The 24389-nt window shown below is 38.5% G+C and overlaps 1 non-coding gene across 1 annotated transcript; it reads left to right on the forward strand.

The window, feature by feature from the left end:
* Nucleotides 1-1047: 1047 nt before the first annotated feature.
* LOC103277584 (uncharacterized) lies at nucleotides 1048-21036 on the forward strand. The gene is made up of 3 exons (XR_505513.3): nucleotides 1048-1477; nucleotides 6409-6483; nucleotides 20684-21036. It is a non-coding gene; the product is annotated as an uncharacterized LOC103277584 (transcript).
* The last annotated feature ends 3353 nt before the right edge of the window (nucleotides 21037-24389 follow it).

The following is a 24389-nucleotide window of genomic DNA, read 5'->3' on the forward strand; positions in this document are numbered from 1 at the left end:
TCTAACCCACCCAGTTTCTGAACAATATCCAGCTCATGCTCAGAAGAAAGGAGGACATTGATTTTAGAGACAGCAGACCTGTATTTTTTCTTTCTTTCTTAAATGTACAGTCACAGACCCATAGAGCTTGAAAAGTATTCAGAAGCTAGTGTAAAATGTGGTGGCTAGACTGTTATCAGATATGCCTGGTCTGCTTGGGGCCAGAGGTGTTTTCTATTTTGGATTTTTTAGGATTTTAGAATACCTGAATTTGCATATACATATATAATAAAATGGGACCCAAGTCTAAATACACATCTAATTTATCTTTCATATACGCCTAATGCACATGCCTTAAGGTAGTTTTATAAAATATTTTAAATAACTTTGTACACAAAACAAAGTTTGTTTACACTGAGTCACCAGAAAGCAATATTGTCAGCCACCCTTGCAGTCATTTTTTGGATTTTAGAATATTTTGAATTTTAGAATTCTGGATAAAGGATGCTTATTAATCTCTATGATGAAAATGTTGCATCATCACTATGCTTTATCCCCCCCCCCCCCCCGCCGCCAAAAAAAAAAAGAAAAAAAAAAGAGAGAACAGAACATTCTGAGTGACTCCAAATTCCATTTAGCATATGTAAAGGGAGCAAAAGAAATCTGTAAAAGGTAGGGAAACAGAAGATCCTTGCAAGTTAATAGGGACTTTCCTTAAGGAGAACTTCTTTGAATCACCAGAGTCCAAAAACTGTGCACCACGTGTTCTCTTAGCCTTTTTGGCAGACACACAGATTCCTCATCCCCACCTCTTACCCAGTGCAATTCCCTGCCATGCAAGAGAATATAATCAGAGCATTGCCAACAGATGGCCATCCTGTCTCTGTGTGTCCCTGTTTTGACCTGTAGATTGTTGGAGGGTCCATTTGCTCTGCTAACTAGAGAGACAATCTGCACATGCTAGGGACTTTTTCTAGACTACTAGGGACCCAGACAGACAGACCCAAAACCAGGGACACTTCTGGTAAAAATGCATTAATTTGGAACAAACCTTAGATTTGGGCTTTCCTGAAAGGCTCAAGTTTAATGGGGTATTGGGCCTGCGGGGACTCAAATTCGGGGTAGTCTCAGGACTGTTGCTACTAGAGGTTTACAATAGGCTTTTTCTAAGTAACAGGGAGGATCAGAACCTTTTCTGTTACAGCTGCCACAAGTTAATTGGGTGTGCTATCAGTTTCTGCATAAAACAAGGCACTAAGTTTGCAAGTTTAGATCTTTGCATTTTGGCTTAGCTTGTTGGCTCGTTGAGAGCTGAAGAAGCGGTTACGCAGCATTCTGAGGCTGAAGACTGAAGCCGCTTGAAGTGCTGATTATTTATGGCAAAGATAAGAACATTCTACTAATAACAAAGTAAAGAGAGTGTATTGTTTGCAGTGTGTTTGCATGTCATCATTTAAAGAAGAAGACTCATCGGCGATATTGTTTGTAATATTGTTTGGTAAGAACAACTCTTCTGCTTTGATTTGTGTTTTGTGCTACAGTGAATGGAACTAAATTTTCTTTTCTAGAGATAGTATGCGGGCTGCTATCACTATCCTGACAGGGACTATTTAGGGGTGAGTTCCCATTGCCATCCTGAATCTTTGGTTTCCTGGAACCCAAAAGTGTGGGATGGTGCTTCTCAGGCCCTCAGTTTACTCCTTACTTAACTTTGGGGGGGGGGGGGGGGTTCAGGATGGCTACATGCCTGGGAATGCCCGGGATTGTTGAGGGCTGTGGAGATTCAAATCCATGCCAAAGAGAGTTTTGGTGCTGTCTAGAATTGTCCTGAGACACCCTTCAAGTTTCAGAGACTTGCCCCAGCTGTTTCTCAGTTAGACTCGAACAATCCGTGTGGCTTCAGCTAGGTCTTGACACCTGCCAACCCTAATCTACCTTATCGAAATTACTTCTACATAATGAATTCTCCAAATCACTAGGCCAAATAATGCACCCCACCTTTCTTTCTAAGCACCTTTGAAATAATTATAAATATTTATTGCATTGGCAACACATATCAAGCAATTTTATTTAGGTTCCATCCTTGGCACGATGAAAACTGCATCAAAAATGCACCACATATTTTTATTTATTTCTTGAGCAGCACAGCCTGTTAGGCCCTTGAACAGGGTTCAGTTTATTTGGCTCCTGTACAGAATCAGGCGCCTAATAGCATACACAGCTGTAGGTAACTAGGAAGTGCCAATGTCTGCTAGTAGAGGCCTCCATGACCCAAGCAATTAACCTTATATTAACGCCTTTAACAAAGATCATCTGTTACCAGTTTGCCTTTAGTTTTCAGTTTTGCATGGAGAGGGAGGTGGATTGATTCCCCAGTGTCATCTAGGACTGGGAAGTATTGTAATTTCCCTCCTCAAAAAACCCTCCACATATGTTTGTTTTTAATATCCTCATTTAAGGGGTCAAATAAAGCCCTTGTGATCTATGGTAGCTGTATTTTAGAAGCTTGCAGAACTAATTATATGGCTTTTTTAAATGGTTCACAAACACACAGGCATTTAAATATGTCTTGTAATAACCTATGATTTGGCTGATTTCCATGTGGTGCTTACAGTACACCAGTTTCTTGAAGTCTTCTAGTAGCTCTGTTTATCTGGCCAAGTTGGATAGTAAACCTGAGAAGCGGAGTGTGTTTGTAATGTAGGCTTTTAAGAGGATCCACAGGACCAGGGAACATCTGCTTCACCTACATAAAACAAGTGTACAGATTAGGGACCAATTTCTGCTTGATTCCCCCATAGGTTGCATCTGCCCATCCAGTGACAAATGGTGTAGTGAACTTACAGTATGATTGTAACTAAACAAGAGATAATGTTACTTTGCTTGCAACATAGCATTTATTTTTCTATATTCTTGTATCTTTCTTAGCCATCTGATTTATTTTCTTTATCAAGTTCAGTATGGATTGCTGCTGCAAAAGGAGAAAGTGGTTCAAACATGTGCTTTTGTGTTGATCTCACTTTTGCCATTCAATTTTGTACTTGGGGCCCTTCAACACGGGCCCAAAACCCGTGATAGGTAATGGGTTTACCAGAAGCATGCAAATAAAACCTCAGGTAAACTCAGATTAATACAAAGTATACTGGATTTTCCAGTTCACTGAGTATTAATTAAACACCTCAAGAGATCAGGATCTTACTGAAAATTCCAGGTTTATTGAAGTGCTGGGCCTGTGGGGATTTACTTTCGGGACCTCATTCCATGATCCCAGGGGTCAATAACCCATTGCCATCCCAGTTCTTTAGGCTCCTGGAGATTTAACAATTTTTAAAAATCAAATGCTGGATGGAATAATAGCATTTTGTCCACCTGGTTGAACTTTAGGATGTGTCCAAAATGGCTTTCTTGGGATGGGAATTCCAGAATGGAGGCTCTGCTACAAAGAAAGCCATCAACACGGGTTGCTGAAGTAGACTTTGTCACACAATTCTGCTATTCCTTTACAGCTGGACTATTAGTATCTGATACATATCAAATTGAGTACATTCAATATTGCACCTCTCATTTGTAATTGTGCACGTTTGGTGATTAAAGTTCCTCTAATTGTACTTCTGTATATTCTTATAACACCATCTTCCTGCACTATCACATTTTCAGAATTCCAGCTTTGGAAAAAAGGCAAATATAAATATATTAATATTAAAATAAAAGGAAAACCGCAGCTTGAGAATAGTCAGGGGCAGAGACAAGGCGAGAAACCACATCTTGACATCCGTTTACTGCTGGTATGCTAGCATAAAAGCAAAAGGTACTTTGCACTAAGGTAGGTGACAAGAACATTGTGGGTTTGGGAGCTATGGATGTGTTTTCCCTGTTAATACCTATGGACAGGATAATTACAGAGAGGAGGCAGACCAAAAGCAGGATGCACACACCAATTTCAATGCCAGTTTCCCCACCTTATGCACCAAAGTCCTGCTTCTTCTTCAGATAACATTTATGTGTGTTGTGTATGGACTTCTTTACATATGCTGCCAGAATAATTGTGTATAGCCATGGATTACGGTGATCCCGGTGGTGCCCATGCAGGGACGTGGAGACTAGGCTTGATCGATCCACGAAAAATTTGATTCTAAACTCGTTGCAAAAGTAGAGGGGGGCAGCGTTTCGTTTTTGAAGGTATTTCCGAATTTTGCCCCCAAAAAATTTCGAAATTAACGAAAATTCGTTATTTTCTAAATTAATTCGTTAATGGCGGACGCGCATGCGCAATTCCCAAAAACAGCACAGAGGGAGAGGACTTTACAAGACTCTCCCACCCTCATTTTTTGAGTGATCTTCTTCAAACTTGGTACAGTGGTAGAACACATTTAACACTGATAGCTCACCAAAATTTGGAACGTTTCCCTTATCCTCTGATTTTAGGCGAATTTTCATAGCTTTTATAATAAACCATTTTTTAATAATTGCAGAAATCTGTTCCTGGTTTGAAAGTCTTATTTCCTGTTAAATTGGGTTGTCTTTACTGTGAAAGTCATTGTTCTACTTCAGAAACTTTGTTTTTGTGGCTGAAACTTTGTTAAATTGGTGTGTGTGTGATATATACTGTGTATATATATATATAGTCCCTGCATATGTGTGTGTGTGTTTGTGTGTGTGTGTGTATAGGTAAAGGTAAAGGTATCCCTTGACGTTAAGTTCAGTCATGTCTGACTCTGGGGGTTGGTGCTCATCTCCATTTCTAAGCCCAAGAGCCAGTGTTGTCCATAGACACCTCCAAGGTCATGTGGCCGGCATGACTACATGGAGTGCCATTACCTTCCCGCCAGAGCGGTACCTATTGATCTACTCACATTGGCATGTTTTCAAGCTGCTAGGTTGGCAGAAGCTGGAGCTAACAGCGGGCACTCACTCTGTTCCCGGGATTTGAACCTGGGACCTTTCGGTCTGCAAGTTCAGCAGCTCAGTGCTTTAACACACTTCGCCATCGGGGCTCATGTATATATAATATACATACACATACACACAATGTGGAGAATATGTGGAAAGGTAGATAGATAAGTTGGGAGCCACAGCGAAGGCACCTTCCTGGGAGCAAGGTCTAATAATAATAATAATAATAATAATAATAATAAATCCCTTACAATATCCAAGATGGGTACCATTATTGGCAGAGAAAGCCAAGCTGTAGGAGTTGAAATCCAATCATTTATCCTCCCTATAGAATCAATTTTATATGCATTTTTAGCTACAGAAAAGCTAAAATCAGGACAGTAAAAGAACAACACCCAGAAAATGGGAATTCCAGACAGGAAACAATCAGGGCCAGCTAATACCTCCCAACAAAGGATTCCCCCAGGTAGGAAGCAGCCAGGCTTTGAAGCTGCAAGGCTATTCAATGCTAATCAAGGTGACCAATTGCAACATTCACACTTGCCTCCCACAGACAAGAGTTCTTTCTCCCACCCTGGACCTTCCACAGATATATAAACCCCACTTGCCTAGCTTCGCACAGACGTCAAAACCTCACCACCGGGCCCCTCTCTGTCTCTCTCGGTCTCTGCTCCATCCGCTGCCTTCCCGCCTCAGAGAGACACCAGGCCTGAGCTGAGGCGAGGCGGCGCATTTCCCCCCTCCGTCTTCCTCCTCCTCCTCGGCCTCCTTCCCCCTCGCCCCCTCCCATTGGCTGAGCCCGTGACGCCCCTTTTGCTGAGGGGCAAAAGGAAAGGGCCTGAATGGTTTGGGTGATTTGCAAAAGCTTTTTTTTCCTAACGAAGAAAACGACGACATAACGAAAAACGGCCTCTCGCGATTCGAAACCGCGATATCCAGACGTGTGGACAACCAATGCTTCAAAATTGCTTCAAAACAAACGAAAATAACGAATTAATAACGGTTAACGGGGAAAACGAATTATTTGAGCAAGCCTAGTGGAGACCTGTCACCCCGCTCCCTGCTCTGTCCCGGCTTCCCCCCAACTCATCACATGGAGGAAGCCTTCTTGATCCAGCTTGGGAGCTTCCCGTCAACCATTGCTAGCAATTTTGCAACAACAGGGTGTTTGCGGCAGTTCGGCCATGGAGTCACCCCAGAAGTTCTTTTCCGGATGTAATGGGAGTCATCGAGTTCTGTGACTGAAGTGGAAAAAAAAAACCACCGCAGCAGAATTTTGGACCATGTGAAGAGGTCCCATGACAGTTCATAAGTTTGTCACATGTTGATAGTGGGGAAAATGAAAACTAATTAAAAACAACTATTTAACAACTTCTTGGAAATAGTAAAATAAATATTTCTTTTTTAAAACCCTGCTTCTGTAACTTATTTTAAGGGCCTTGGAGTGGTAACTGACACTATGGTGTATATTTTTGAATGTGCCAACTGCATGCATAAGTCAATGGTAGGTTTTTCCATTCTCATCTTCCCCTCCAGATTCTTCCTGAACAATGAAGCCATCTCCTTTTGCCACCCTAAGAAAAGAAATCTGCAATTTTCATAAAAGTCAAGGTACAGTACTTATATTGGTTTATGGGTAAGACAACCCTGGCTTTTGAGGTCAATGTAGGCCTCAAAATATTGAGGTATATATATGGGTACATACAGTAGTTACTTTCTAACAACACCTCTCTCTCAGATCTCTCTTCAAACTTCTGCACCTGAGAAAACATTTTCTATATTCTTTTCATGTATGGAATACATGTGTGTCAAAACCAGCATTTGGTGCACAAGCAGTGGTGTTAATCCGTCTTTTACTAACAATAAGTTTCTGGAAGGTGTTACATATTTTGCTCCAATCTGCCATTTTCTTTTCTTTGTTTTCTAATTGCTTTCACAGTGTTCAAGTCAAGTGTGGGCAATTATAAAAATAAAAATCTTTGCCAAAGGTTAAGCTCTCCAAGACAACTTCCAATTTGAGATTTTCATAAGAGAAGCCGTTTTCCATATTGATTTTTTTTTTAAAAAAAGAGAGATGCCTGTCAGTTTTTTATGGCATAAAAGAAGGTGATCCCAAGACAAAGAAGTACAGAATCGGATTTCCCTATTTTGCACCTTTTGTGTATTCATTATATTAAAATGACAGTCTGATCATTGCAAGGGCTGACATATGTGATCTCCTGGGGCTAAATGGCTGTATGCGGGTCTCAGTCTTTAAAATTTCCTAAGAAAATTAATGGAAGTATACAGGAACAGTAGCCCCCACTGGCACAGTGGGTTGAATTGCTGAGCTGCTGAAACTTGCTGGCTGAAAGGTCAGCAGTTCTAATCAGGGGAGCGGGGTGAGCTCCCACTGTTAGTTCCAGCTTCTGCCAACTTAGCAGTTCGAAAATGTGCAAATGTGAGTAGATCAATAGGGAAGGTAACAGCACTCCACACAGTCATGTCGGCCACATGACTTTGAAGGTACAGACAAAGCTGGCTCTTCAGCTTAGAAATGGAGATGAGCACCTTAGATGAGCTTGTTAGAAATGGAGATGAGAAATGGAAACTCCCAGATTCGGACACAACTAGACTTAATGTCAGGGGAAAACCTTTACCTTTACAGGAACAGTGATTTCACCTTTTAAATAGGATACAACTCTCCTCACACTGATGCCTATTTTTCAACACCAGGGCTACTTACACACTATCATCATCATCAACAACAATAACAACAATAACTTTATATCTCACCCTGGAGTACTGTGTGCAATTCAGTTGAAGGGAGATGTTGACAAGCTGGAAAGCGTCCAGAGGAGGGCAACTAAAATGATCAAGGGTCTGGAGAACAAGCCCTATGAGGAGAGGCTTAAAGAACTGGGTATGTTTAGCCTGCAGAAGAGAAGGCTGAGATGAGACATGATAGCCATGTACGAATATGTGAGGGGAAGTCATAGGGAGGAGGGAGCAAGCTTGTTTTCTGTTGCCCTGCAGACTAGGACACGGAACAATGGCTTCAAACTACAGGAAAGGAGATTTCACCTGAACATTAAGAATAACTTCCTTACTGTGAAAGCTGTTCGGCAGTGGAACTCTCTACCCCGGACTGTGGTGGAGGCTCCTTCTTTGGAGGCTTTTAAGCAGAGGCTGGATGGCCACCTGTCGGGGGTGCTTCGAATGAGATTTTCCTGCTTCTTGCAGGGGGTTGGACTGGATGGCCCGCAAGGTCTCTTCCAACTCTAGGATTCTATGATTCTGTCTCCCTGAAGGGGACTCACTATACAATGATAGTGCTGTGATTCCACTTTAACCACTATGTTTCCATCTTATGGCATGCTGGGATTTGCAGTTTATTGAGTGGTATTACGAATTAATACCTGGAAAGCTCAACAAGCTACACATTCAAGCATAATATAGGATACAGCCACAGCAGGTAAAATGGAATCATTGTTATAATTGTGAAATGTGAAAGGTGGATTTCCAGCCATGTTTTCTTTATCTTCATTTTTGGTAGTGCAGTGGATCTACTGGGGAGTCTTGAAGCAGAGAATTATCTCCTGGATCCAAAACAAATACTAACCTCTATCCAGTTGATTGACTTCAAAATACTATAATTAACATTTCTTCATTAAAGTCAAACTGGCCAGCATTTGATAAAAATTCAGTTTATGTTGATGTGGATTAGTAAATTATTCATGTATCAATCTAACAATAAAAATATATGTATGTGTGTGTTCTGTCTTACTAGAATTATAACCTATCTTATAGGTTGAGACTAAGAATTTTTCACCATTCTAACATTTAGCATCAACCTGGCTTCCTGAAATTTCCACTCATGGCCACTCTTTCTGGAAACTGAAGGGAGCATATGTCCTTTATCTTCTGACAGCTTTTCAGATACATGAAGACTGCTATCATATCAACCTTTCCCCATTTTCTCTTCTTGTGATCGTGATGGAAGTGAAAGAAGGGCCTCCCTGATGACCTCAGAGCCTGAGCAGGATCTTACCCAGTTTCCCTGCAAATAAGACAGTGTCTTATATTAATTTTTGCTCCCAAAGATGTGCCAGATCTTATTTTCAGGGGATGTCTTATTTTTCCATGAAGAAGAATTCACATTTATTGTTGAACAAAAATAATAAACAATTATTATATACTGTACAGTAGTTGTATTCTGTACTAGGTCTTACTTTCGGGGGAGGCCTTATATTTAGCAATTCAGCAAAACCTCTACTAGGTCTTATTTTCAGGGGATGTCTTATTTTCAAGGAAACAGGGTACAGTATTCCCTCACTACTTTGCGGTTCACTTTTTGCAAATTCGCTATTTCGTGGTTTTTCAATAACCTCTAAAAGACTATTATAAACCATAGGGCCCAGTCTGTGGCGCAGGCTGTTGAGCAACCAGCTGCAGCCAGTGCAACAAATCACTCTGACCAAGAGGTCATGAGTTCAAGGCCCGCTCGGAGCCCCGTGTTTGTCTTTGTCTTTGTTCTATGTTAAGGCATTGAATGTTTGCCTTATATGTGTAATGTGATCCGCCCTGAGTCCCCTTCGGGGTGAGAAGGGCGGAATATAAATACTGTAAATAAATAAATAACTAAATAAAAAATTACAATTTACAGCCTAAGGAAGGGAGGAAGGAGAAGCCAAAGGGAGAAAAAAGGAGCCCAAGTGGCAACGGGAGGAGAAGGAGGCGATTTATCAACACACGATTGGTTGATAAAGACTTAAATTAGTCTATAACTACTAAAATAAGGTATAAATATTAAAATAAATATAGTGTCACGGATTTTCAATTATTGCGGGTGTTCCTGGAACCTAATCCCAGCGATAAGTGAGGGAACACTGTACATGGAGACAAGATGTGTCAAATAGCCTTATATGGAGCCATATATAACTTTTTAGGCCCTATCCAGCACTTTGAATTGGTGTTGACTTTTGACTATAAATGTAGGATTGTGAATGTTCAATAAATAAAATATAGTCATAACTGTTAGCAATGCAATGTAGAACTAGTGACATTTGACAGCTTAAAACCATAGAAGTGCAAAATTCAGAAAGATTTGAAGGCATCACCATTGGGAAATATTTTTGAAAGTATATAGAATGTAGCCTATTTATCCTAACAATATATATAGAATAGTGTGTTTGTTCTCTGTGGTTTTAAAATAAACATTCCAGTGTTACATTCACATGACATGGGAAATGGGAATAAAAAACACATTAAAACAGTGCAGTCCTGGCTATATATGTGTGTATCCAGAACCAATGGGATTTAAGCCAAAATAAATGTACATAGGATTTTGGCCATAGTGTCATGCAGAACAATACCACAAAACTGCACTGTAGCCTTCTTTGTACATCTTTCTCTGTTTAATTCAATTAATCTTTTGGACCAATAGTCTCTTCGAGTATCCATAATGAGTCACACAAATATGTATTGTGTTAGAGCTCAGGATTAAAGGGTCAGCAATGTTTTTCAAACAACTGTCACTCTAAAATGAAACACCTGGTTTTGAGCATCAGCACTGCAAACACTTTAATTTGTCTTTCTCTTAACCATAAAACATCCAGTGTGGAAGAATAGGGTCGCTTAAGTAATATCAATGTTTGTCTGCAGTAAAGAAAAAAATAAAAAGGGAGAGAATGTTTCCACTTCACATTTCCATTTTTAGCTGAAGTGTTTATCTGGGATGAAAAAAATGAATGCAAATAATAAAGAAGTAGCTTTAAAGAGCTACAAGACATTCATAAAACTTCAAGGATTGTTTGGAAAGCAAAAATGCAATAAAAGAAGCTTTATGGTTGAAGATTTGCAGTGAGGACCACAAATGATCTTGCAGAGATTTACACCCTTGCAAATAAGTTATTTAAAATCAAAGGTTAGATGGCACTTGGAAGACAACTGGTAAGACCCAAACCCCAAGAAGTGTGTGTGCGTGCACACGGGGGGGGGGGGGGCAGCCCAATTCCTAGGAGTTGGTGGCCATGTCATTGTACTGCCTCCTTGTAGTTACTTTTGGCCCATTTGGCCTTTCCAAGTGAGCAAGGGGAAGATCAAGGAGAAGGAAAAGTTAATTGCTGCATGCCTTGCCCATTGGTGTTGTTAATTGGGCCCATGGGGTGATGCGTATCAATGAACAGTGGTAACAGCAGGGGGGGGGGGAAATGAGGAGGTGAGTCTACACAGGAAGGTGAAGTCTATAAATAATATTTTACCTCTTTAATACCCACTACTTTCATACTGAACCAATACTTCCTCTGATAATCCTATAGGCCTTCTGGAATTTCTCATTCTTTTACGGCATCTTCTTAAATGGGTTTCCCATCAAGATAATGTGGTAATATTCCAAAATATAAGGGCTGAACAACCTGCATGAAGATTGCTTTGCATGCTCATCTCCATGCTTATCTCAAATCATCCTTCAAGCTATTTGTTGATCCAACCATTGTCCCCCTGGAAGCTTCCAAACCATACGGAATGAGGTTGCTCTTTTGAAATTCTGCTAAGTCAATAGAGATTAATGAAAAAAGAAGAAGATAGAATGCCAGCAAGGAGAGATGCTGTTTGGTTGCCTCCCCTTCCTTCTCTGCAAATGGGCAGAGGCAGTGCTCCTAGGGCTTGAAAACCACCTTGGGCGATTGAGCTGGACACTGCATAAGAAGTTTGCACAGAGTCAATAACAGACATGTGTATGCAGAATCCTGAGTTCTGACCTTATGTCACTGACACGATTCTTGGTGTAGTGTTTGCATGATTCTGGGTTTCAGAAATTTCGCACCCATGCATCCACACTGTCCTGTTCAAACTGGCAAAATAAAATTGACTTTGAGCCATTTTCCATACTCTACTGATAGTTCAGTTGGCAGGCACATCCTGATTTGTTATGGGGCTATAGTAGCCATGCTTTGAAGAATCTGAAGAGCTGGTGCTCCTCAGAGTTTTGGATACGAGTACTTATCCAAATTACTTATACAATCATTATGTCCACTTCTGTAGTCAAAGTACTTCATATAAAACTATCTTACTCCTTGTAGTTTTCATCCTTTTCATATGCAGTGTATGGGAAGGGCTGTCAAAATAATCTGTTATCCATCTCGTATAAATTATGTGCCAGATTTTCAGCAGGCTTCAACACCAAAAATTGGAAGCAGATTTGTAAAGCAACTCAGTTCTCATATATCCATTTAACTGATCTTTTTGAGAACTATACTTTAAAAAAAAACTAAAAGAAAAAGAAAACTAACTTTTTTCAAATGATACCCACAAAATTTGCTCCCCAAACCTTTTTGTGTGGTTGGCTTGGTGTCCCCCCCCCCTCCGGGCAAAGTTATGTGCCCCCTATTTAAAGAGAGAAATACGTTCTATGAGATTGTAAAAAAATAACTTTAAAAAAACTTGATTCTACTTTCAGTTACTAGTAAATGCTAATAAATGCAAATACAACACTAGGAAATAAAACAAGGTATGGTTCTAATAAATAGTTTTTTTGTATTGCTCTCTTTGCTCAAAGTGTCATGATTGTTAACTACTTTTGTCATCAACATTTATTCAGAGGCAATGTTGTACATGTATTCAAATCTCTTTAATTAAGAAGTGTTTTTAAAAGCCATTCTGGCATCTAAAGAGTAAAAATATTACCTCTGAAAGAAGTCCCACTGCACAGTATATTCAAATTTTTCCCACCTAAGAATTATGTTTATGATTTTAGTCTTAACATTTAGTCAGCTTTTCAGGGCAAAAAAAGGTAATTGCAGTTAAGTAGCAGATTTGGGCTGCCATTAAAATGCATCCCAAATCTGCTACTTATTGCAGTTACCTTATGTGGCTAGTAGTTTAATTTGGATGTTGAGGTATATATAGCTGGTTAATTTAAGCTATAGTAGCTTCAACTACTGAATGGTCAATCAACACATAAGTAAATCTCATTGATTCAATGGGTCTATTCTAATTGGGACTATTCTGGAATTCAGGCTATTGCATTTTCTCCAGGGAGAGGCACTTGTGGGACTGTCTGTCCCAGGTGCTAAACCAATTATGCATTGTTGTTTTATACTTATGTCACTGTATATATTCTGATGTATTGTTGTTTATATGCGACATTGGAGTGCTTCTGTGAGCCATCCCGAGTCCCTTTGGGGGGATGGTGGTGTGGTATAAATAAAGTTTTATTATTGTTATTATTATAATTATTAATTTGCCTGGCTTTAGGTATCATCATAGGCAATCAGTCATGGCTGATTGTTTTCCAAGGGAAGAGTCTTGGTGGTGGGTCTATAACTGACTGTGAAGACCTATTTTGGATCTGCATGGTCTTTCACAATGAGGATATAGATGTCCAAATGGAAGGTAGTCTCAACAAGTGTTTACTTGATGCGTCTCCTTCTATGCACATTTCCCTCTTTCTTCCTCCATTCTTGCCTCTTCAAAATCTGTAGCACTGTCGGTAACAGCTGACCTCCAGTCAGAATGCTTGAGGGCCACAGATTCCCAGTTCTCAGTGTTTATTCCACATTTTTTAAGGTTAGCATTAAGTTTATCTTTAAATCTCTTTTGCTGTAGCCAGTCCAGTGAATTTGATGGCAGAGAATCGTCACTTCAGTGCTGGTGTTCTTTGCTTTTTCCAGAACTCTGTTAGTCCTCTTGTCTTCCCAAGAGATTTGCAGGATTTTTTAAAGCAATGCTGATGGAGTCATTCCAAAAGTCGAGAGTGATGTTTGTAGATGGTCCATGTTTTGCAGGCATACAATAGAGTTGGAAGGACAATAGCTTTATAAACAAGCATATATGTGTGGATGGATGGCATCATTTTTTATCTTTTTTAGACAACAAAATATCTTGGATTAAACTCTGTACTTTCACAAAGGCATGATGTGCTTATTTCAAATAGGAATGCAGATATCTTCATTAAAGTTTTCTTTTCCACTCCTGTATCAGTACATAAAGGGCGGGATATAAATGTTGGAAATAAATAATAATAATAATAATAATAATAATAATCATCATCATCATCATCATCATCATCATCATCATCATCATCATCATAATCCAGCATGTCTATCTTGTTTGCTGTGTCATAAAATAATAATAATAATAATAATAATAATAATAATAATAATAAATAATAAGATACAGAGCAGGAATCTTGAAGTTGTTCAGCAGTAGCACCTTAAGAACAAATACAGCAGTCACATCAGCCATGGCCTTTCCAACTATGATGAAATATATTGTAGTTCAAATTAAAATATAGTCATTATTTCTTTTTTTAAAAAACTTTTATTTATAGTTATAGTGATACAATAAAAGAGGAGAGTCGCATGTGATTACAAACAGGACAAAGTAGAATAGTAACGAACAAACAATAATTAGGAAAAAAAAGGAAAAGAGAAAAAAAAAGGGGGGGGGGAATATATAAAACCCTGATTTCCCTCGACCCTCCCTCCTCTCTCTGGATTCCCTTCCAGATCCCCTGCTCGACATTTTTATTCTTAATTTTCCAAATTCTTTCCCGAACCTTTTTCTAAGAACCTGAGAGTGTCATCACTTAAACAGTTTCTACTTCTGTGTTTCCAATTTTCTTTTCTTTTTCCTTGAGATATTTACTTAATTTGTCCCAGTCTGTTTTTGTGTCTGTTTTTACTGAGATTATCTGCGTTAATGTGTCCATATTTTTTATATCCATCAGTTTCAAAAGCCATTGTTCTAATGACAGCGTTTCCGCTGTTTTCCAGAGTTTCGCAATCGTGATTCTGGCTGCACTTGTCATATATATAAACAGTTTTTCATTGTTTGTATCCGTGAAAAACTCCGTTAGCCCTAATAGAAAATATTCCGGTTTTAGGGTTAGCTTTATTTGTAATATGGTCTCCATTTCCTTCTGTATTATTTTCCAAAACCTTTTTACCTTCTTACACCCCCACCACATGTGGAAGAAATCTCCCTTCTCTTTCTTACATTTCCAACACTTATCTCCATTCTTATTTTTATTGATTTTTGCCAATTTTTCTGGCGTTATGTACCACCTGAAAAAGATTTTGTACCAGCTTTCCTTTAACTGTGTTGAGTATGTATTTTTTTTCCCAGCACCTTTCCCATTCCTCCATGCTTATGGTATGTCCAAACTCCCTAGCCCATGTGGTCATGTTTTCTTTAACATAGACCTCTTCTGTTTCCCAAATCAATAGCTGTTGGTATAACATTTTGATAATTTTCTTCTCCATTTTTAAAATTTTGTCCCATGTTGTATCATTTCTCTCAAATCCTATTTGATTATCTATTTTGAAGCCTTCCCTGATCTGCCAGTAATTTAACCAGGTTATGGATGGTTCTAGCTGTTTTACTTCATCATATGTTTTTAATCTTATTCCGTAATTATCTATTTTTATTAGTTGTTTATATGTTAACCATCTTTCTCTGGGAATCTCCCTCATGTGTTCTGACTCTAAGGGGGAGAGCCATAGTGGTGTCCTTCTATAAAATCTGTTTTTGTATTTCTCCCATGTTGTTATTAATGCTTTTCTTAAGTAATGATTGCTGAAGTTTTTTTCTTTGTAACCTTTCCTTTTCCATAGGTATGCATGCCATCCTTTGTTTAAGTCTTGACCTTCTAATGCCAGTATCCTTGCCTTCCGTAGGCAGGCCCACTCCTTTACCCATTCCAAGGCAGCCGCATCGTAATACAGTTGCAGATCGGGGACTCCCAGCCCTCCTCTGCGAATGTCATCTTTCATATATGGATACTTAATCCTCGCTCGTTTTCTGCCCCATATGAACTTGTTAATTTCTCTCTGCCATTCATCCAGGGTTTTTTTGTTATTCAGAATGGGTAAATTTCTGAAAAGAAATAATGCTTCAGCTAGTATCTTCATTTTTATAGCGGCAATTTTTCCTAACATAGAGAGATGTAACCCATCCCATCTTTCCATTTTTTTTTCATTTCTCTCCATTTCTTGTCATAATTGTTGTTTTGCAGTTGAACATTATTCACGGTTAACTCGATCCCTAGATATTTAAATTTTTTTTACTATTTCTATCCCCGTTTTTTGTTGTAACTCCTCCTTCTGCCCTTGTGGAATATTCTTTGTCAAAAAATTTAGTTTTACCTCTGTTTATCCTTATGCCAGCTATCTCCCCAAACTTCTCGATTACTTCCAACCATGTCTTGATCTTGTCTTTGGGCTCTTCTATGATACACACAATGTCATCCGCATATGCGCGTATCTTGTAGCTGTTATTTTTTGTTCTTAGCCCTTTCAGCTCCTTGTTATTCCTTATTGCTTCCAGCAGAATTTCTGATGTTAAAATAAAAAGTAGAGGTGAGAGTGGGCACCCCTGTCTTGTCCCTTTCTTTATTTCTATTCCTTCTGACAGTTGTCCATTTATTATAATTCTAGCATTTTGATGGGAGTAGATATTTTTTATTGCATTTTGGAAATAGTATCCTGTATCCATTTCCGTAAGAATCTCAAACATGCAGAACCAGTTTACACTGTCGAATGCCTTCTCCACATCTAAAAATAGGACGGCAACTTCTTTTTGCTGATTTTTTTCATAATATTCAATAGCGTTCAACAGTATTCTTATGTTTTCTTTTTGTTGTCTACCGGGCAGGAAGCCACATTGATCTTCATGTATTCTTTCACTCAAAACATTTTTTAGCCTTTCTGCTAGGATACTAGTGAATATTTTATAGTCAAAATTTAACAATGAAATCGGTCTGAAGTTTGAAACTTTGGAGTTATCTGTATCTTTTTTTGGTAATAGTGTTATATTAGCATTCTCCCAGGTTTGTGGGACCCTTTTACCTTCTGAGATTCCGTTCATTACCTTTTGTAGAGGTTTACTTAATATGTCTTGAAATATTTTGTAGTATATGGTGGTAAGACCGTCCGGCCCTGGGGCTTTATTATTGGGCATCCTTTTGATTGCACCTACTATTTCTTCTATCTCTATTTTTTTTATTTAAATGTTCTCTTTGATTTTCTGTTAATTTCTTTATCTCCTGTTCTCCTAAGTATTGAACTACTTTTTCCTTTGAAATATTATCTTCTGAGTATAAATTCTTATAATATTTAACAAATTGGTTTTCTATTCCTTTCTTATCAAAATATATGTTATTTTCCTCTTGAATTTTGTCAATACATTGTAATTGTTTTCTTTTATTCAATTTCCATGCTAGCCACTTTCCCACTTTATTTGCGTTTTCAAAGTTTTGTTGTTTTATGTATTTCATTTTTTTTCCTACCTCCTCCAAATATTGTTCATCTACACGTCTTTTCAAAGCTTCCAATTTGAAGATAGTATCTTTGTTTCTTGGGTTCTTCTTTAATTTTTCTTCTAGGTCTATTGCTTCTTCTTCTAGTTTTTTCTTTTTTGCTCTTTTATCTCTGTTCTTCCGTATATTTTGTTGCATAAAATGCCCTCTGATATACGCTTTGCTTGCATCCCAAATAACAACTATATCCGTGTCTTCTTCCCTGTTTAATTGAAAATATTCTATCAATAAATCCCTATATCTTTTTTGTTCTAAAGGATTTTTTAACAGCATATCGTTTAGCCTCCATCTATATTCTCTATTTGAGTTCTTTTTATCCTCTATTAAAACTTCCATAGGTGCGTGATCGGAGTACAGTCTGGGTAAAATCTTGATGGCAGTTACTTGTGATGTTATAAGTTTTGTGCCCCAGATCATGTCGATCCGTGTCCAGGATGAATGTCTATGTGAGAAGAACGTGTAATCCCTCTCCCTACAATTTCTGTGTCTCCAGATATCCTGCAAACCGAGTTCCTCCTTTAGCTGCATGAATCTTAGTGGTAGCTTTCCCCATCCCTTTTTTTTACTTGTCCCATTTCTGTTTGATTTGTCTATCTCAACGTCCAAAACCCCGTTGAAATCTCCCAACAGTATTAAATCCTCGTACTCTTGTTCTACGATCTTTTGTTGTAAGTTATTTACGAATTGTGTTTTGCAACCGTTCGGCGCATATATATTACCAACTAATATTCGTCTAGTCCCTATTTTCATCATTATACCTAGCATTCTGCCTTCTTGGTCTTTGAACGCCAAATTTGATTGTATCTTGTTATTTATATATGTCACTATCCCCCTCTTTTTTTCCATGCCCGAGGCAAAATATGTTTTACCTAGGCTGTTTTGCGTTAAGTGTGCCACATGTTTATGTGTTATATGAGTTTCTTGTAAACAAATTATATCATAATTTCCTTTTTTTATGTGATGCCATATTTTTTTTCCTTTTATTTGGTGAATTAAAACCATTCACATTGTTTGAGTATATTTTAAGCTTTTGTGTCATCGTCATCTTGATTATATTCTTTTTCTCCCTCCTTTACCTCCTTGTTTATAGCCATTAAATTTATTATATCTTCCGGTGACTTTTCTCTGAGTCTTTTCTTAAGTCTCCCCAGCTCCTCCTTATCACTCCCAGTCCTTTCGTCTCCCTGTTCTTCCTCATTTTTCCCTTGCTTATGGTTTTCTTCATTTTTCTCCTCCTTTCTATCCTCCATATTGTCTTTTTTCAAAAATTTCTCATAAAATTTTTTTGCACTTTGTTCATTTGTGATCCATTTTCGATTGCCTTCCCATGTTAGCATCAGCCCCTCTATTCTGTCCCATCTGAATCTGACGTTTCTTTTTCTTAACTTGTCAGTTAGAAAATAGTATTTCCGCCTTCTTTCCAAAACTGAGATTGGGAATTCTTTTAAGATTGCTATTTTTACCCCTTTGTATATAGTTGGTATCCTAGAGTTATTTGTCAAAACTTCATCCCTTGTCCTTTTTTTATTAAAGATAACCACAATGTCCCTTGGTGTATGTGATGACTCATGGGCCATGTAGTCCTGTTCCTAGTACTGTTGTGTCAGATGAAGAGGAAAACTTGGGTTTCCCACCGTTTCTGCCGGATTTGGAGCCCTTGCAGCTGCAGGATGTTTGCCCACAAGAAGTCAGCCAAACAAGCCTTGAGCAGAAATCTCCCCCATTTTCTCGCCGTCTTTATTATAATCAAGATAGAAGCACTCGGGAGGCGACTCGCCGGAGCGCTAGGATAGCTGCCAGACAATTAGATGATTAAGTCTGTTTCCCTTGGGAAAGTTTAAGGAGTCATGCATCTGGACACAGCATAGGTTTCGTTTCTTGTTCCCCAGAGAAGGTGTTCTTTGGCGGCAAAACAAGATCCTATATAGGTGTTTGGACACAAAGGAATCCTTGCGGAGTCAATTCGTCAGCTTCGGGAGTAGATTGTGTATGGACTACGCTACTCCAGTTTCCAAGACCTTGCTCTCGTTCCAGCCCTGCCTTGTTCCCCGGACCTCGCCACGGATTTCGCCACGGACCCTGTTCTTGCTCCTCGCTTCTTGTTGCCTTGAATCAAGAATTGTTTGCCAAGAATCTAGTTTGCTTCCTAGCTTTGCATTAAGCTCCATGGACTAAAGGACCTTGTCATTTCCCCTCACTTTGCTTGGCAAAGTGTGTGTTTCGGTTATTGGATTACAACTTTGGACCTTAATATTTCATATTGGACATTGTTTTCCTGGACTATATTTGACCTTTCCTGAAAGGTCTACTTCTGAACTATATTCTACACTTGTTTTTATTAACTTTATATATTTCCTTAATAAAGATATTAGTTAGATTCTGGTCTCTGCGCATGGTTATTGGTGCTCTGCAGCCTGGGTCCTGACAGTGTACTATACTTTTTTGAGTGTTTGGAGTATACTCTATAAACTCTCTCAATTTCATAATCCGTCTCTTCCTTTGTTTTTTAAATTATATTAGCTATTAATTCAGCGCATATTTCTCTAATATTCTCATTTTCTGTTTCTTGCACATTACGCAGTCTTAACTGCGATTCTTTTTCTTTAATTTCTGTAATTTCCTGTTGCGTTTTAATTGTTTTTATTTCTTTATCAATTGTTTTCAGTTCTTTCCTCATTTCTTTTTGGTTATTATAGATCATCCTATTTTCTTCTGCTCTCGCTATTCCCTCCTTTTTTGTTATGTCCAATTCATCTCTCAATTTAGTTATTTCTTCCTTGACCAATGTTTGTATCTCCTCCTTCAATTCTCTCCTCATAATCGTCATCTCTTCTTTTACTCTATTAAATTGAATATCCTGTTTTTCCTGTAATTTAATTACTTCTGTTTGTAATTTTAAAATTTCAAACATTACATCTTTTAAGCTATAGTCATCTGTGAGTGAGTCTTTTCTCCCCACTCCTCTTTTTTCCCTAGTCATTATTTCTAATATTTTTCTATACATATAGATTAGCATATGCACATTTTAGGTTCAACTTTTGTCCTCTTTGTCTGGTGATGCATTTCCTCTGTTTTGTCAATACTTAAGTGGCCACCCTAGTACTTGGATTTACATTGGATCATTGATTCAACACATTTTCTTCTGTTTCCTTCCCTCCATTTCCTTCAGAGAGTGTTGTTTCCTATTTCTGTCCCCCACTGTGCTCCTATCTGAAAATCTTTATTTCAATAGGTGAGCCTAAAATTCTTATACTTTCAAAATGACTGTGGTTCCATTCAGTGTTGCCAAGTAAGAGCATCTCACTTCCCTTCCATTATAGAGCAGAACTATAATCAATGAGCCAAATATTGGGGGTGGGGGATTGCACTGAAGAAATAAGACTAGCAGGATTTTATGTAGTTTCAAAGAATGACCTTGTTTGAAATCTGTGTTTAACTCTCAGTTGTTTTCCATTTCAGACACATATTTCTAACTTATATGCCATTGTTCTTTCTCTGTTTTTTTTTAAAAAGAAATAACCAATTAGGACCTGCGTATGATGTTAAAAGGAGTAAAAAGTCTTGATTGACCTTAGCAGTTGGTGGGTTTTCCTATCAATGAGAAGCAGAAAAGCATCTATAGGAGAGAAATTATGTTCTCTGGTAAGTAAGTACCAACCAGTTTGAACTCTTCAACAACGACTAATGATTGTTTGATCTCTTTAAATATTGTCAACTGTCTTCATTATAATTTCATGTAATGTTTCTTTATTTTCTTTCTACTCCATTTCTCATTTTTACTTTTGCAGACAATAATAGAAATCGGGTGTAAAATACGTCACATCCAGGTTTGCCTAGACAAAGCCCTTTTCTTACTATATTTTTCTACCTATTATGCATGCAATGCTCTAAAAAAAACAATTAAAAGTTTTTAAAATTAATTTAAAATATACTCAAGCTTTATTTTCAATAATATACACATGTTTCTGTGTCTTTTGTCTAAAGTCATTTTTTGCTCAGTTCTCCTGCTACTTGATCGGAGAATTGAGCTAAGTGCAAATTTTGAGGGATAACTGAATTTTCATCTGAATATTGACTAAAAAATGCAAACTTAGGTAGGTGGTAGTGGAATCTAATCCCTTCTATCCCCAGTTTGTATAAATGTGTTCACAGGAAAGCAATGTATAGAAGTTCACGGAAGTTCACATCACTACACAGTTGTCACACTTAACAGATTGGCAGCTTTGTTATATGCCCATGGCAATCTAAATGTAGATGGCTTAGATACAGATATCCTCTTAGAAAGAGGCCTCCCACTTCTTGAGACCACACTGTGTGTTGCATAAAGGGTGTTGTGGATAGCTCTGATAGTGAGGGTGAGGAGGTGCTGTTTGAAGGACCAGCATTTGAGCAGGATCCCAGCAGTGCACAGCAGATTCCTCAGCTGAGCTTGGAGGAAGAGCCTATGGAGGAAGCTGCTACTTCTGAGCCTGCAGAACATGTACAAGCAAGTTCATCTGAGCAGGCAGAGGAAGAGTTAAGTGTTCTGGTTCTTTTAGATCTGTGAAAAAAGTCTCAACTTCGCAGGTCCTCCAGGTTAGCAGAAAAAATAGCTCCTGAGACTACACTTGAGAAGCTAATATGAAGGGTGTTCTGGAGTGGCACCTTGTTGCTGGCAGCAACTTCAGTGTTTGGAGCTGTGACTTTGGGCTGTTAGTGATCTCTGGACTGTGGACTGTTTCATGGACTCTGGTATTCGGTTTTGTGGATTAAATCTTCACTAGACTCTGTTGAAATTGACTTTGGAACTTGGAATGGATTATTGGCTACTGGTGTTATCTCCTGCTGTTGTTGACTCTTAGCTGGATTATGTGGTTTAAACTTGGACCATTTGCTGACTTCCTGTTTGGAAACGGGGTCTGGGTTTTATGGCAGAAGGTTTCTTGGCTGAAACAGCTTTGGCGATCTTGTTGGGAGAAATTGGTCACACAAATACCTAATTTGAATCATGGGCATCTTTTGATCTAAGTCATAAAATGATGTTCTTGTCACTTGAAGGACAAATTGCATCTCTGGAAACATGCAAATAAGTTGGAACAGTTGTGAAAGAGATGGCACGGGATTTTTTCTACCCAAGAGGTGTGATATTTGTCTTTTGCCAAATATTTAAAAGGGGATAAGCAAAATCAGAGCATACTCTGAAATAGAGCCTGTAATGGGCATTATGCAATGTGTATCACGTGATATGTGTAAACTTCATTGCTTGGTGAAACTGATTAGGGAATGGGTGTTCTGGTGATCTGTAAATGAGCATTGTGGTATGGGAAGGTGAAAAACAAACACTGATTCTTCCTTGGCCTCAGTGCAGACTCGAAATTCTTTGATCCTGTTCCAGGGCTTCCCATCAAGACAGGTCCATCACAAAATTGTTTTCCCCGCTGCTGGTTTCACACCAACCAAAGTGGTCAATGTAGATCTGTCCTAGGATTCAGGATTTTACACATATATAAGACTATTCTCTTTAGACATCATAATATAGCTCATTCTATATTTCATTGCTCCAATTTTTGATGCTTTTAGCCATGTTTTTAGATAACCAGAGCCTATTGTCTCAAAGTGGTACAGTCTGATGAAATTTTGAATGCACTAATTTAGTATTTAGTATTGAACTGGATGACTATCTTTTACTGGGTGCTGGTTGGGTTGCTGACCTCAAGGTTGCTGGTTCAAATCTGGGGAGAGCCTGGATGAGTTCCCTCTGTCAGCTCCAGCTCCTCATGCGAGGATATGAGAGAAGCCTCCCACAGGATGGAAAAAATATCAAAACCACCCGGGCATCCCCTGGGCAACGTCCTTGCAGATGGCCAATTCTCTCACAGCAGAAGCAACTTGCAGTTTCTCAAGGCGCTCCTGAGACAGAAGAAAAAGACTGGTTATTGGCCATAGTGGCTTGGCAATTTTGGGAGCTGTAGTCAGAAGAAAACAGGAAACATTTTTAAAACAATGAAGTGAAATGTTCCCTCTGTCTCTCACACTGGGCCTCAGTAGCCTGACCTTCAGTGACCGGCCTCAATTCTTTTGACAATGCAACATTTCTCAATGCTCCGAATACAGAAATGAACCTCACCTTCCTCAGTGTTCTTTGCAATATTAAACCCTCTTTCCAGACACATCCTACCTGTTAGAATGACAGGCATTTCATCAGGGTGTTCTTTTGAATAAATATGAGCTTTACCTAAATTCTTTTAAATGATAAAGTAGGAAAAAGGGGGAAATCCTTGCTTTGGGAATTCTTTCGTTATACTGCTCTACTATAAAACAGAAATACACCAAACATTCCTGTTAGAGTTCATATTAAGTGTGCTGGCCTTCCCCTTTTAGTATATTTACTTTTTGCCTGAAGTTATAAATTATTTCCCTTCTTTTAATAAATTGTAGCTCTTTTCAATTGGAATAATGCAGCAGTGGCTGGCTTTTTTACCCTCCAATTTCCAGAAATATTTCATGACGGTTTTACTGCCTCATTTTTTGACATCCTGAAGTTCTATATAGCCAGCAGGAAAACTGTTTTTCAGGAGTCAAGGAAGTCTCCTATTTTAATAATTCAGTGGCACAAACACATTTTTGAGAGCATTATTTATTTTCTTAACACCTCTCAAATATATGCCCATGCAAAAGTGGAGAAAAAAACCCACTGCTGCATTTACAAAAATAAATTAGTTGCTTCCATACAAGAGAGTACCTTTTAAAAATGGTGTGTGTTACTTTCCTGACGTGATGGGGAGTAACAATACAGCTGCAGAAAGTACAATCATCTGGCAATATAATTCCTTCATCATTCTTACTTTGATGTATATTTAGCCTTTAGCAGTGAGATTTCTAATTCAACAATCCATAATACCATCATTGGCGTGAAATGGCTTTGCACTTTGAGAACTAAGATCAAAGTCTACTCCAACGGCTGGACATGACTTTAGTTCACTGAAAGAAAATAAGCTATTTCTAAGAAAGTCTGCAAGTGAATTAATTAGGACTCTATATTGTTGTGAATACAGTTGAGTTCAGTACAGCAATGCCCGCAGTTTACATTTGAGTTAGACGTATTCCATTTAATGGTGATCAATACTGGGTGATCAACAATAATAATAAATAATAATAATTTTATTTTTCTATCCCGCCACCATCTCCCCGAAGGGACTTGGGGCAGTTACCATGGGGCCAAGCCCAAAAAACAGAACAA

This window comes from Anolis carolinensis, chromosome 2 (assembly GCF_035594765.1).
Source record: "Anolis carolinensis isolate JA03-04 chromosome 2, rAnoCar3.1.pri, whole genome shotgun sequence".
Taxonomy (NCBI): domain Eukaryota; kingdom Metazoa; phylum Chordata; class Lepidosauria; order Squamata; family Dactyloidae; genus Anolis; species Anolis carolinensis.